The sequence below is a fragment of the Rutidosis leptorrhynchoides genome, chromosome 9 (assembly GCF_046630445.1).
Source record: "Rutidosis leptorrhynchoides isolate AG116_Rl617_1_P2 chromosome 9, CSIRO_AGI_Rlap_v1, whole genome shotgun sequence".
NCBI lineage: Eukaryota > Viridiplantae > Streptophyta > Magnoliopsida > Asterales > Asteraceae > Rutidosis > Rutidosis leptorrhynchoides.
Window position 1 is genome coordinate 246864219 of NC_092341.1, and position 12539 is coordinate 246876757.

Consider the following 12539-nt stretch of genomic DNA (forward strand, 5'->3'; position numbering starts at 1 on the left):
ATGCATAAAATACTAACAATTTAACACTAATTACACTAGAAATTAACAAAATTGTATTAGGTAAAAAATTGGTAATTATCACAAAAACTAGGAATTTATAGAGTTTAGGGTTGTAATTTTTACCATTTTGCTGAAGAATGAGAATCTAGGCATGATTAGAGCAAGAAAAATGACGAATTACGGTAGAAAATTGCGAATTTTAGAGAGTATTTTGGGATATTTTCGTGTATTTGTGTGTGTTTTGTGTGAAGAACAGCTCTCTGGCTCGTTTGTATCTGGCCTGGATTTTTTTCCCATGCGATCGCATGGCACCAAAGGCCAAACTCCATGCGATCGCATGGAGTCCCGGGTACAGTGTTTTCACTTTTTTTTTTTTAAACTAAAATCTTATACTTTATAAAATATAAAATTAATTTAAAAATTAAAATTTTGTTTCTTTTTAGGATGAGGGCGTTTCAGATCGATGTCCTAATCCGTCTCTCGACAAAATTTTAAAATTTGTCAAATCAAAGCGTGGTTTTAAAAGTAAAGATTTTTGGGTTTTTTAATGTTTTTGACATACTTTAATTCAATAAAATTAAAAATAAAGATAATAAAAGTTCTCGTCCCTCCCTTGGGTAAAGCAATTTCGGTTCAATAACCTAGTCTTCAACTCACGACGAATTTTAAAAATCATATTTTTAACTTAGCGAAATAAAGTAAATTTTTGTTTTTAAATTCACACAACTTAAATTTAAAATGCATAAAATTCAAAATTAATATTAAAAATTCACACCAAACTTAAATTTAATTTTTGTTTTTATACATAGAAACTTATATTAAAAATATTAATTTTTTCAAATATTTACAATTTTAAATATATTGATTTAAAAAGTTTACAATAATTTTTTTTAATACTAATTTTAAAAACAAAGTAAAAATAAAATTAAAAATCTTTTTGGCTTTTATCCCACTTTAATCAATCAAATATTATCAAAAATATGCGCCCCTCTTTTCGGTAAAGTAATTTCGGTTCCATGACCTAATTTAACTCATGACGAATTTTTGAAATATTTTGGGTTGATTGATTAAAGATATTTATACCTTAAGAATAAACGTTAAATTTCGCAGTGATGTAATAAATTTTTGAATGATATCAATAATTTCGGTCGCCAAACCTAATTTCATCGAATACCAATTTAATACTTTATAGCGAACAAGTTAGCGTTTATTATCAAAAGGTTAAAAATGAAAATAAAAAATAAAAACTGTACAGACTTACCTGTGAGATAGTATTCTTAGTGATATAATCTATCCCATTCATAAGATAGTCGGTTTAATTGATTTTTCATCGCTACATAGGCGTAACCTCGAGCATTCAGTGTTTTTTCTTCTAAACATATGAACGGTCCGTCTCTGCATAAAGTAACAAATTCGGTGTTTGAATAGGTTTGATTATTTGAACATTTACCTCCATGTGACCATTTTCCGCATTTGTGACATCTTTCTAGGTGTCGTGCTCTTCTTTTCGCTGCGGATTTTGATTTTCCTTTACCAAATTGTAACTTATTATCTTCGCATCTGGATTCTTTTCTTACTCCGTCCAATCTTTCTCTGATTACTGATACTATTTCACTCGGAAGTATGGCATTATTACGTTTATTGATCAAAGCGTGTAGCATTAGACCATGGTTTAGCTCACAGGAAGTCTTCATTTCCTAAAAAAATAAAAATTCAGAATGGGGGGAGAAGACTAGTTCTTTAGGGTCTGCTAGGGAAAGACCATTCAGGTTCCATTTTCGAGAACTACACGAAAACAGAAAATCTAACTCTAACAGAAATACATATTATCCTTTAAAAGACTTGATTCTCCCCACACTTAGTTAGCTGTGGTATCGAAATTGTGATTAACTTTGTTGTTGACTTCCATCGGACTATCTATGTAATGTTTAACTCTGTGACCATTAACTTTAAATTCAATTCCATTTGAATTTATTAATTCTATCGTTCCGTATGGGAAAACTCTTTTGACTATGAATGGTCCAGACCATCTTGATTTCAATTTTCCAGGAAATAGCTTGAATCGTGAATTAAAAAGAAGAACTCTATCTCCTTCTTTAAATTCTTTTGAACTTCTGATTCTTTTATCATGCCATTTCTTCATTCTTTCCTTATAGATTAACGAATTTTCGTATGCTTCATGTCTTAATTCTTCTAATTCGTTTAGTTGACTTAATCGTAGACGTCCGGCTTCATGTAAATCAAGATTACATGTCTTCAAAGCCCAAAATGCTTTGTGTTCAATTTCTACTGGAAGATGACATGCTTTTCCAATTGGAGTTTTGTAGGCTGTTCTAAAAGCCCAGAGTGCATCCTCCAATTTAATGGACCATTCCTTCGGATTTGATCCTACGGTTTTTTCTAGAATACGTTTTAAAGCTCGGTTGGTATTTTCAACTTTTCCACTTGTTTATGGATGATATGCGGTGGAGATTTTATGAGTTACTCCATATCTTTTAAGAACTTTCTCAAGTTGATTATTACAGAAATGAGTTCCCCGATCACTTATTAAAGCTTTCGGTGTTCCAAACCTTGCAAAAAGACATTTTAAAAAGTTGACTACAACTCGTGCATCGTTAGTTGGGAGAGCTTGTGCTTCCGCCCATTTAGATACATAATCAATGGCTACGAGAATATAGAGATTATTATGAGATTTTGGAAATGGACCCATAAAGTCAATACCCCAAATGTCAAATACTTCACATACTTGAATGACATTTTGTGGCATTTCATCACGTTGACTTATTTTTCCGGCTCTTTGACATGCATCACAGGATTTGCAAAGAAGGTGTGCGTCTTTGTAAATTGTAGGCCAATAGAATCCAGCATCATAAACTTTTCTTGCTGTTAGTTGAGGCCCATAATGCCCTCCTGTTGATCCTGTGTGACAATGGTTTAAAATTTTACTAGCTTCATCTCCGAATACACATCGGCGTATTATTTCATCTGGACAACTTTTAAATAGATGTGGATCTTCCCAGAAATAGTGTTTTATATCACTAAAGAATTTCTTTCATTTTTGGTACGACAATCCTTTTTCAAGGAATCCACATACTAAGTAGTTTGCATAGTCTGCAAACCATGGAATTTCATTATAATCTATCTTCAATAGATATTCATCAGGAAAGTTTTCTTGTATGGCCGATTTATTTAGAACTTCTAATTCGGGATTTTCAAGACGAGAAAGATGATCAGCGGCGAGATTTTCTGTTCCGCTTTTATCTCGGATTTCAATATCAAACTCTTTTAAGAGTAAGATCCAACGGATTAATCTTGGTTTAGCATCTTATTTCGAAAATAGGTATCTAAGAGCAGAATGGTCGGTATAGACCACCGTTTTTGCTAGAACGAGATATGAACGAAATTTGTCAAAAGCAAAGACAATAGCAAGGAGTTCTTTTTCAGTAGTTGTGTAATTTGTTTGTGCACCTTGTAACGTCTTACTAGAATAATATATAGGTTGAAATCGTTTTTCAATCCTTTGTCCTAAAACGGCTCCCATTGCAAAATCACTTGCATCGCACATAAGTTCAAACGGTAGATTCCAATTTGGTGTTATCATGATCGGCGCATTAGTAAGTTTCTCTTTAAGAATATTAAAAGATTTGATGCATTCATCTGAAAAGATGAATGGAGCATCCTTTTCTAGGAGTTTATTCATAGGAGTGGCAATTTTAGAAAAATCTTTTATGAAACGTCGGTAAAAACCGGCATGCCCTGGAAAACTCCTAACTCCTCTAACATTGGTGGGATGTGGAAGTTTAGCAATTACATCTACTTTAGCTCTATCCACTTCAATTCCTTCCTTTGAAATTTTATGTCCAAGAACGATGCCTTCTTTAACCATGAAATGGCATTTCTCCCAATTAAGTACTAGATTTGATTGTTCGCATCTAATAAGCATTCGTTCCAGATTAGCTAAACATGTTTCAAATGTATCACCGAAGACTGAAAAGTCATCCATGAAAACTTCCATGCATTCTTCTATCATGTCGTGAAAAATCGCCATCATGCACCTTTGAAAGGTTGCAGGGGCGTTGCAAAGTCTAAATGGCATGCGTTTGTAAGCAAAAGTACCATAAGGGCACGTGAACGTGATTTTCTCTTGATCTTCGGGTGCTATTGGAATTTGAAAATATCCGGAAAATCCATCAAGAAAACAATAATAACTATTTCCGGCTAATCTTTCCAACATTTGATCAATGAAAGGTAAGGGAAAGTGATCTTTTCTGGTGGCGTCATTTAATTTTCTATAATCAATACATACACGCCATCCTGTTACAGTCCTAGTAGGAATAAGCTCATTTTTCTCATTTGTGATGACAGTCATGCCACCCTTCTTAGGCACGCATTGAACTGGGCTTACCCATGGACTATCAGAAATTGGATAAATTAAACCTGCATCAAGCACTTTAATAATTTCTTTTTTAACAACATCTTGCATATTAGGATTTAGTCTTCATTGGCGTTGCACATACGTTTTATGACCTTCTTCCATAAGGATTTTATGTGTGCAATACGAAGGACTTATTCCTTTAATATCATGAATCTTCCATGCAATGGATGGTTTATGAGCTTTCAACACAGAAATGAGTTGTGATTTCTCATTTTCAGTAAGAGAAGACGATTTTATTACAGGTAATTCAGATTCACCATGTAAATAAGCGTATTCCAAATGGTTTGGAAGTGGCTTTAACTCTAATGTCGGAGGTTCTTCTATCGATGATTTATATCGATATCTGTCTTCTTCTTTTAGCATTTGAATTTCTTCTGTTGTTGGTTCATATCCATTAGCTATTAGTGTAGCTAACATTTCAACTTCATCAATTGGTTCAGTTCCTTCTCCTAAAGAACATTCTTCTGTTCCTTGTAATTCTGGAAATTCTTCTAATAATTCTGCATGTGAATCTATAGTTTGAATATAATAACATGTATCATCTGCAGATTGCGGTTGTTGCATTGCTCTATCAACTGAAAAGGTAACACTCTCATCCTCTATACTTAGGGTCAGTTTCTTACCAAACACGTCTAGCATTGCTTTAGCCGTGTTTAAGAATGGTCTTCCTAATATGAGAGGAACTTGAGAATCTTCTTCCATGTCCAGAACAACAAAATCTACTGGAAATACTAAAGTACCAACTTTAACTAGCATGTTTTCCATAATCCCTCTAGGATATTTTATTGATCGATCGGCTAGTTGTATGCTTATTCTTGTTGGTTTCAATTCTCCAAGGTCTAGTTTAGCGTATAATGAATACGGCATTAGATTTATACTAGCACCTAAGTCTGCCAATGCTTCTATTGAACTAAGACTACCCAGAAAACATGGAATTGTGAAACTTCCTGGATCAGATAATTTTTCTGGTATCTTATTCAACAGCACTGCTGAACAATTAGCATTCATAGTAACAGCCGAGAGTTCTTCCATTTTCTTTCTATTTGAGATTATATCTTTCAGAAATTTAGCATATCTAGGCATTCCTGAAATTACATCAATGTAAGGAAGATTTACATTTATTTGTTTAAACATATCCAAGAATTTGGATTGCTCGGCTTCAAGTTTCTCTTTTTTCATTTTACTCGGGTAAGGAAGTGGTGGTTGGTATGGTTTAATATAAGGTTTATACTTAACTGTGTTATCTTCATTAACCTTTTCAACTACCGGTTCTTTTTCCTTATCTTGATCAGGTTGTGGTTCTTGTGGAGTAGGAATAGTTTCATCAGAAGTTACAGGTATTTCAGGTGGTTTAAGTGTTGTACCACTTCTTGTGGTAATGGCTTTAGCTGTTTCATTCTGGGGGTTAGCATTTGAATCACTAGGTAAACTTCCCGGTTTTCTTTCACCTATTAACCTTGCTAGGTTACTTACTTCTTGTTCCAAGTTTTGAATAGAAGCTTGTTGATTTCTAAATGCTTAAGCATTTTGTTCATTCGTTTGTTTCTGAGATGAGAAAAACTGCGTTTGAGTTTCAACTAGCTTTGTCATCATATCTTCTAAATTCGGTTTTTTATCATCGGTTTGTGGTGGTTTGTTTTGAAAATTAGGTCTTTGCTGGTTGTAAGTATTGTTGGATACTTGTTGATTGCTAGGACCTTGTTGGTTGTTGTATGGAACATTTGGGTTATAATTCTGGTTTTGATTGTAAATTGGTCTTGGCGGTTGATAATTATTTCCAGGCCTTTGGTTTAGATATGAAACATTCTCTCTTTGTTCCATTGTTAGTTCAATACTGAGACAATCTTTTGTCAAATGTGGTCCTCCACACTACTCACAACTAATTCGTATTGAGTGTATATCTTTAGTCATCTTTTCCATTCGTCTCTCGATAGCATCTATCTTTGCGGAAATGGAATCTAAGTCATGGCTAGAATCGGCTCTAGCTGCTTTAGATGATCTAACGATATCTTTTTCTTGGTGCCACTCATGTGAGTGGGAAGCAGTGTTATCAATAATTTTATAAGCATCAGTTTCGGTTTTCTTCATAATAGAACCACCAGCTGCTATATCGATGTCTTTCCTTGTAGTGATGTCACATCCTTGGTAGAATATTTGTACTATTTGACAGGTGTCTAAACCATGTTGCGGACATCCTCTTAATAACTTTCCAAATCTTGTCCATGCCTCATATAGAGTTTCATTTGGTTTCTGTGTGAACGTAACAATTTTTCCTTGAAGTCTTACGGCTTTAGATGCTGGAAAGAATTGTTTAAGAAATTTTTCAACTAAAACGTCCCATGTATCAATCGCCCCTTCAGGTAACGATTCCAACCAATCTTTGGCTTCTACCTTTAAAGTACAGGGAAATAACATGAGATATATCTGTTCATCCTCCACTTCTCTTATTTTAAATAGTGTGCAGATCCTATTAAAGGTACGAAGATGTTCATTTGGATCTTCCTTCGGCGCACCACTAAATTGGCATTGATTAGTCACCATGTGTAGAATTTGTCCTTTGATTTCATAATCTGGCGCATTAATGTCTGGATGAGTAATTGCGTGACCTTGGCCAGTGCGTTTAGCTCTCATTCGGTCTTCCATACTTAAAGGTTCCGTTACTTCCATAATTGAATGATTGGTGGTTCCGGAGAAAAAATTAATGGTTCAGGATCTACGAATTGTCCCTGAATATTCTCCGGATTCTCAATTGTGAGGTCGGTTTCAAAAAATGGATTATCGGAAATTTGAATTGGAGTACTTGGTCGACTGGATGACAATTCTAAAGAAAAATTAACGGCGGTCATATTTGCTAAATGTCTTGATCTAGTTACAGGTGGTGAACGTACAAAAGGTGGTGAACGTCTTGCTCGGTGCATTCACTGAATATCCTATTAGTTTTTAAAAAGGAAAGAAAAATTATATAAGTTATCCAATCAATAGACTTTTCTGATTTTGCCCACGTTTCGAATAGCCAAAAGATGCAGCAGAGGGGCAGTATTCGTTTGGTCTCAATATAATTGAGTACTGTTTGGCTCCAATAACCCGGTCCACGTACAAATCCAACTATTACTACGAACTAGAAAATTTTGATGTCTATCAATTTAACCACTTAAAATAAATTTTCGTAATTTTAAGAAATTTAGATAAGAAGTAGAATAAAAATCTATGTCCTAAAACTAGAATGGCGAGAAATAAGAAAGAAATAGAGCGCGTCGAGAAATAAGGAAGAAAAAGAAAAGAGTTGAAAAATAAAAGGCGTCGAAAAATAAGAAAGAAAAAGAGTGACTTATAAAACTTTAAAACACTCGACTAACCCAACCTTATTACTACCACTAACTTAAAATTATAATCGCAAATTGAGATTACTAATTGGAATGATAATTGATACATAGGTAAAAGGTGTCTAAAAATATTAAAGCTTACAAGTAAAACTATATCTCAAATGGAAATAACTTAAAAAGGTACTAAAACTTAAAAAGGCGTCGCAAAATTCTAAAGCACTTAAATCTTAGTCTAAAGAAAAAGCACTTAAGGAATTTTACAGCAAGGCCTAAAAATCTATAAATAAAAATAACTATGGCAAAAACTATATTTTAAAACTAAAAATGAGCGAAAAATACAAAAATTACGCTAAAATGAATAAAAAGGAACAAATTATAAAAATATACTAAAAGTTGCAAAAATTACAATTTTTATAAAAATATTATTTTTATATTATTTATTTTATAAAACTATTAATTTTATAAATTAATTAAACTAATTAAACTAAATAATACAAATAATAAAATAACTAAACTAAATAATATAATATATATAACCTAATTAGGGTTTTAAATTAATAATAATAAATAATACCCGTAATAAATGCTGAATTAGGGTAAACTGTGGCGTGTCAGATGATCTCATGCGATCGTATGAGTTTATGCCTTCGGGCTCATGCGATCGCATGAGCCAGGATTTTGGGCCAGGTTACGGGCTGCTACAGTAGTAGGCCGAATGTTTTATTATTTTTTTTTATTATTTTGCTGTGTTTATTTTTTCGGTTTTAAATATTTATATAATATATTTTTATAAATTAAATAAAACTTATATTTTTATAAAATAAATATAAAGAAACTTTTATAGAACTTAAATATTTAACAAACTCTTAAAAATATTTATATTTTTGTTTTCTTTTTATATTTTCGAATATATTAAAACGTATTTTTTACAAAAGCGTATTTTTTTTATAAAAGTAAACTAAAATTAAATTTTATTTTTTTTTATTTAGAGTTGCGCTTCCGGCTTTTAAGCTAGATTTCGATCCCCGGCAGCGGCGCTAAAAATACTTGATGTTTGAGCTAAGGGGTATAAAATACTATTAATTTTACTAGGAAAAACTATTAAATACGATACAATTTTACACAAGATATTTATTTATTTATAGAATGGATATACTTAAACCTTGCTACAACTCTTATAGGCAGTGTACCTAATCGTACAGTAGTGTAGTTTTTAGTAAGTCCGGTTCGTTCCACATGGAAAATCTTTAAACAAAGCTTAACGCTATATTAGTTTAAATTTATAAAAATACAAATATATATATAAGTAATATTATTATTATAAAGGGGGGTTTTACCGTTTAATGACCGGTTTGTCGATTTTAAAAACTTTAGTTGCAGTTAAAACCTAATGTAAAATATTAAAAATAAATACAAGACTTAATTTAAAGCGTAAAGTAAATAACGATAAGGAAATTGCGATAAATAAAAGTGCGATAATTAAAAAGTACGATAATTAAAAGTGCAATTAAATACAATAACAATAAATAAAAGTGCGATAATTAGAAGTGCAATTAAATATAAAATAAAGGAAATTAAATATGAAATAAAATAATTATGCTTATTTAAACTTCCGTAATCATGATGTTTGACGTGTTGATTTTAGTTTTATGCCCATGGGTTAATTGTCCTTTGTCCTGGATTATTTAATATGTCCGTCTAGTTTTTTTTCATAACAGTCCATCAGTCATAAATATAAAGTGCGAGTGTCCTCGTCAAATTATCCTTATACCCGAAGTTAAATATTCCAACTAATTGGGGACTTAAACTGTAACAAGGTTTTAATACTTTGTTTAATAATTACACCAGGATGTCGACTTCGTGTAACCCAAGGTTTTAATACTTTGTTATCAATTATGCCAAGTGTCCTTGTACATAATTTCACCCCTGTTTTAATAATTCTAGTGGTTATTAATCCATTCCCGTGTCCGGTTAAATGAACGATTATTCGTACATATAAATACCCTGCCCATCGTATCCGATCGAGTGTATATGGTTATTTATAGGGACGTCCAATTGTAAATCTTTATATTAACATTAACAAATTATCATTTAGTTAAACAAATATAAAGCCCATTAATAGCCCATAGTCTAATTTCCACAAGTGTCGTTCTTTTGTCCAAACCCCAATTATGGTACAAAGACCAATTACCCAATTTTGGTAATTAGTCCAACATCATGATTACTTTGTTTTAATTAAGCATAATAATAACTTAGCTACGAGACATTAAATTAAAAAGGTTGAACATAACTTACAATGATTAAAAATAGCGTAGCGTTACACGGACAGAATTGCGACTTACACCCTTACAACATTTGCTAACATACCCTTATTATTAGGATTTAAAATTAAAATTAAAATTAAAATTAAAATTTAAATATAAATATTATGTATAGATATATTGAGATAGAAAAACATGTCTTTTTGTGGTGCACCAAAGCTCGATTTTTATAGGCATGTGGGCTGGAACTGTGCACCATGCGATCGCATGGATTTATGCCTTCCAGGCCATGCGATCGCATGGCCAGCTGGGGAGAGCCACATTTGGTTGTTTTCTTCTGCCGACGTTTATTTAAATATAATATAATATATATATTAATTTTAAGAATTAATTATATATTATATTATATTCATATGCATAGTTGACTTGTAATTTTTAGTCCGTTGCGTCGAGCGTTGAGAGTTGACTCTGGTCCCGGTTCCGGATTTTCGAACGTCCTTGCGAATAATTTAATATCTTGTACTTTGCATTTTGAATCTTGTACTCTTGTAATTTTGAGATGTTTCTTATCAATAATTGGAACCTTATTAATTGTATTTTGTACTTTTGAGCTTTTTGGTCGTTTGCATCTTCAATTCGTCGAATCTGTCTTTTGTCTTCACCTTTTATTATTTAAACGAATATCACTTGTAAATAGGACAATTGCAACTAAAAGCTTGTCTTTCTTGAGGAATAACGCTATGAAATATATGTTCGCTTTTAGCATTATCAACTATCCTGGTCAATGTGTTGAGTCATGTCTGCGAAGTATCCATGAAGTCCGAAGGGATGATCACCATCCTCTAGTCTCGGCAAATACTCAAGTGGTTGCCCTACATCCAACTCATAGTAAATCCAAACAAAGGTCTAATGGCAACTCTAGGTTTGTCAAGCTCGGGAAAGGATCCTCATCAGGGATGTTCCCAGTAATCTCAAAAGCCTGGGCTGTGGGTGGCTCAACTGATATGGGAATTGTGACTAGGTGACAACCCTCAGGTAGCTCAGTGACTGGGACTGCCTCGGTGACTGGAGAAGGTGAAATGGCTAAGACAGGCGGCGTGATGGGAGTGGGAGTAGCATGTGCTGGGATGGCCGCTGAAGCGACTGAGTGAACTGAGACCGGTGTGGAACGCCTAGGGGTAGCTTGTCGTGTTGGCTGAACACGGCGCGCTAGCCTGAATGATGACGAGCCCAGAGTACTACGTGGCATCCCCTAGCGCTGAAGGTATGCTCTAATAGCTCGATAAAGTCTCTGCTGGTCTCTGAGTAATGCCAATGCAACATCTGGGTCATTCAAGGTGGCTCCATAGTGTATAACCGTCTGTGGCTCATGTGTCTCTAGTGGCTGTGTATACTCAGCAGGTCTCCTAGCTAAACGTATGGAGCGTCGAACAGGAGGTGTTGGCGGTGCTGTACCAATATCTTCCTCAACACTCTCCAATATCAATCGCCTTAGGCCTAATTGCCCTGTTGATGGCCTGTTCTGATCAGCACTGCTTTCCGATGAGTAAATCCTCGGAGTCCTCCTCCTATGAACTGGGATGTAAACTGAAGCTCCTGAACTTGGCATTTCGCCTGAACACATTCAAAAAACTTGTAAGTACTAAGCGCAAGTATGGCAGTTAGTTGTTAGTATAAAGAGATAATATTTTTATAGACTGAAAATAATTGAAAATAAAAACAAATAAAATAAAAAGGATAAGCAAGGGGGTGCCTCCCAAGAGGGCTTTGTTTATCAAGTCATTACAGCTCCACTTTTCTTTGCCAGATCTTCAGAATGGATCAAAGGAGAAGAGGTGCTCCTCCTTATCGTGGTCTTCTAGATAAGGTTTTAGCTGGTGGCCGTTGACTTTGAAGTTGCCAGTAGGTCCTTCTAGTTCCACGGCTCTGTGTGGAAAAGCATGTATAACTTTCTATGGCCCACTCCATCTTGATCTAAATTTTTCAGCGAACTGTTTGAATCGAGAAGTAAAGAGCAAACTTTATATCCATAAGCAAACTTTGTGGGAATCAATTTTGCATCATGTGTCAGCTTCGTCCGTTCCTTGTATATGTATGACATTTCGTACGCTTGGTCTCTTAATTTAACGAGTTCATTCATCTGCATCTTTAGATGCTTAGCGATTACTGGGGGATCGAGGTTGCAGGTCTTCAGTGCCCAGAGAGCTTTATATTCGAGTTCTAGCAGAAGGTGACAAGCTTTTCCATAGATCATGTGGTAGGGTGTAGTTCCTAGAGGATTCTTGTAAGCAGTCCGAAATGCCCACATAGCATCGTCTAGTTTCTCGGCCCATTTATTTCCATGATGGCTGACGGTGCGTTCTAGAATTCTCTTGAGTGCTCTGTTGGTGACCTCTGCTTTTCCGTTAGTTTGCGAATGATAGTCAGTGGACATTTTGTGGGTAACTCCGCATTGTTGCATCACCTTCATAAATTGGGTATTGCAGAAGTGTGTGCCTCTATCACTTATTATAGCGCGGG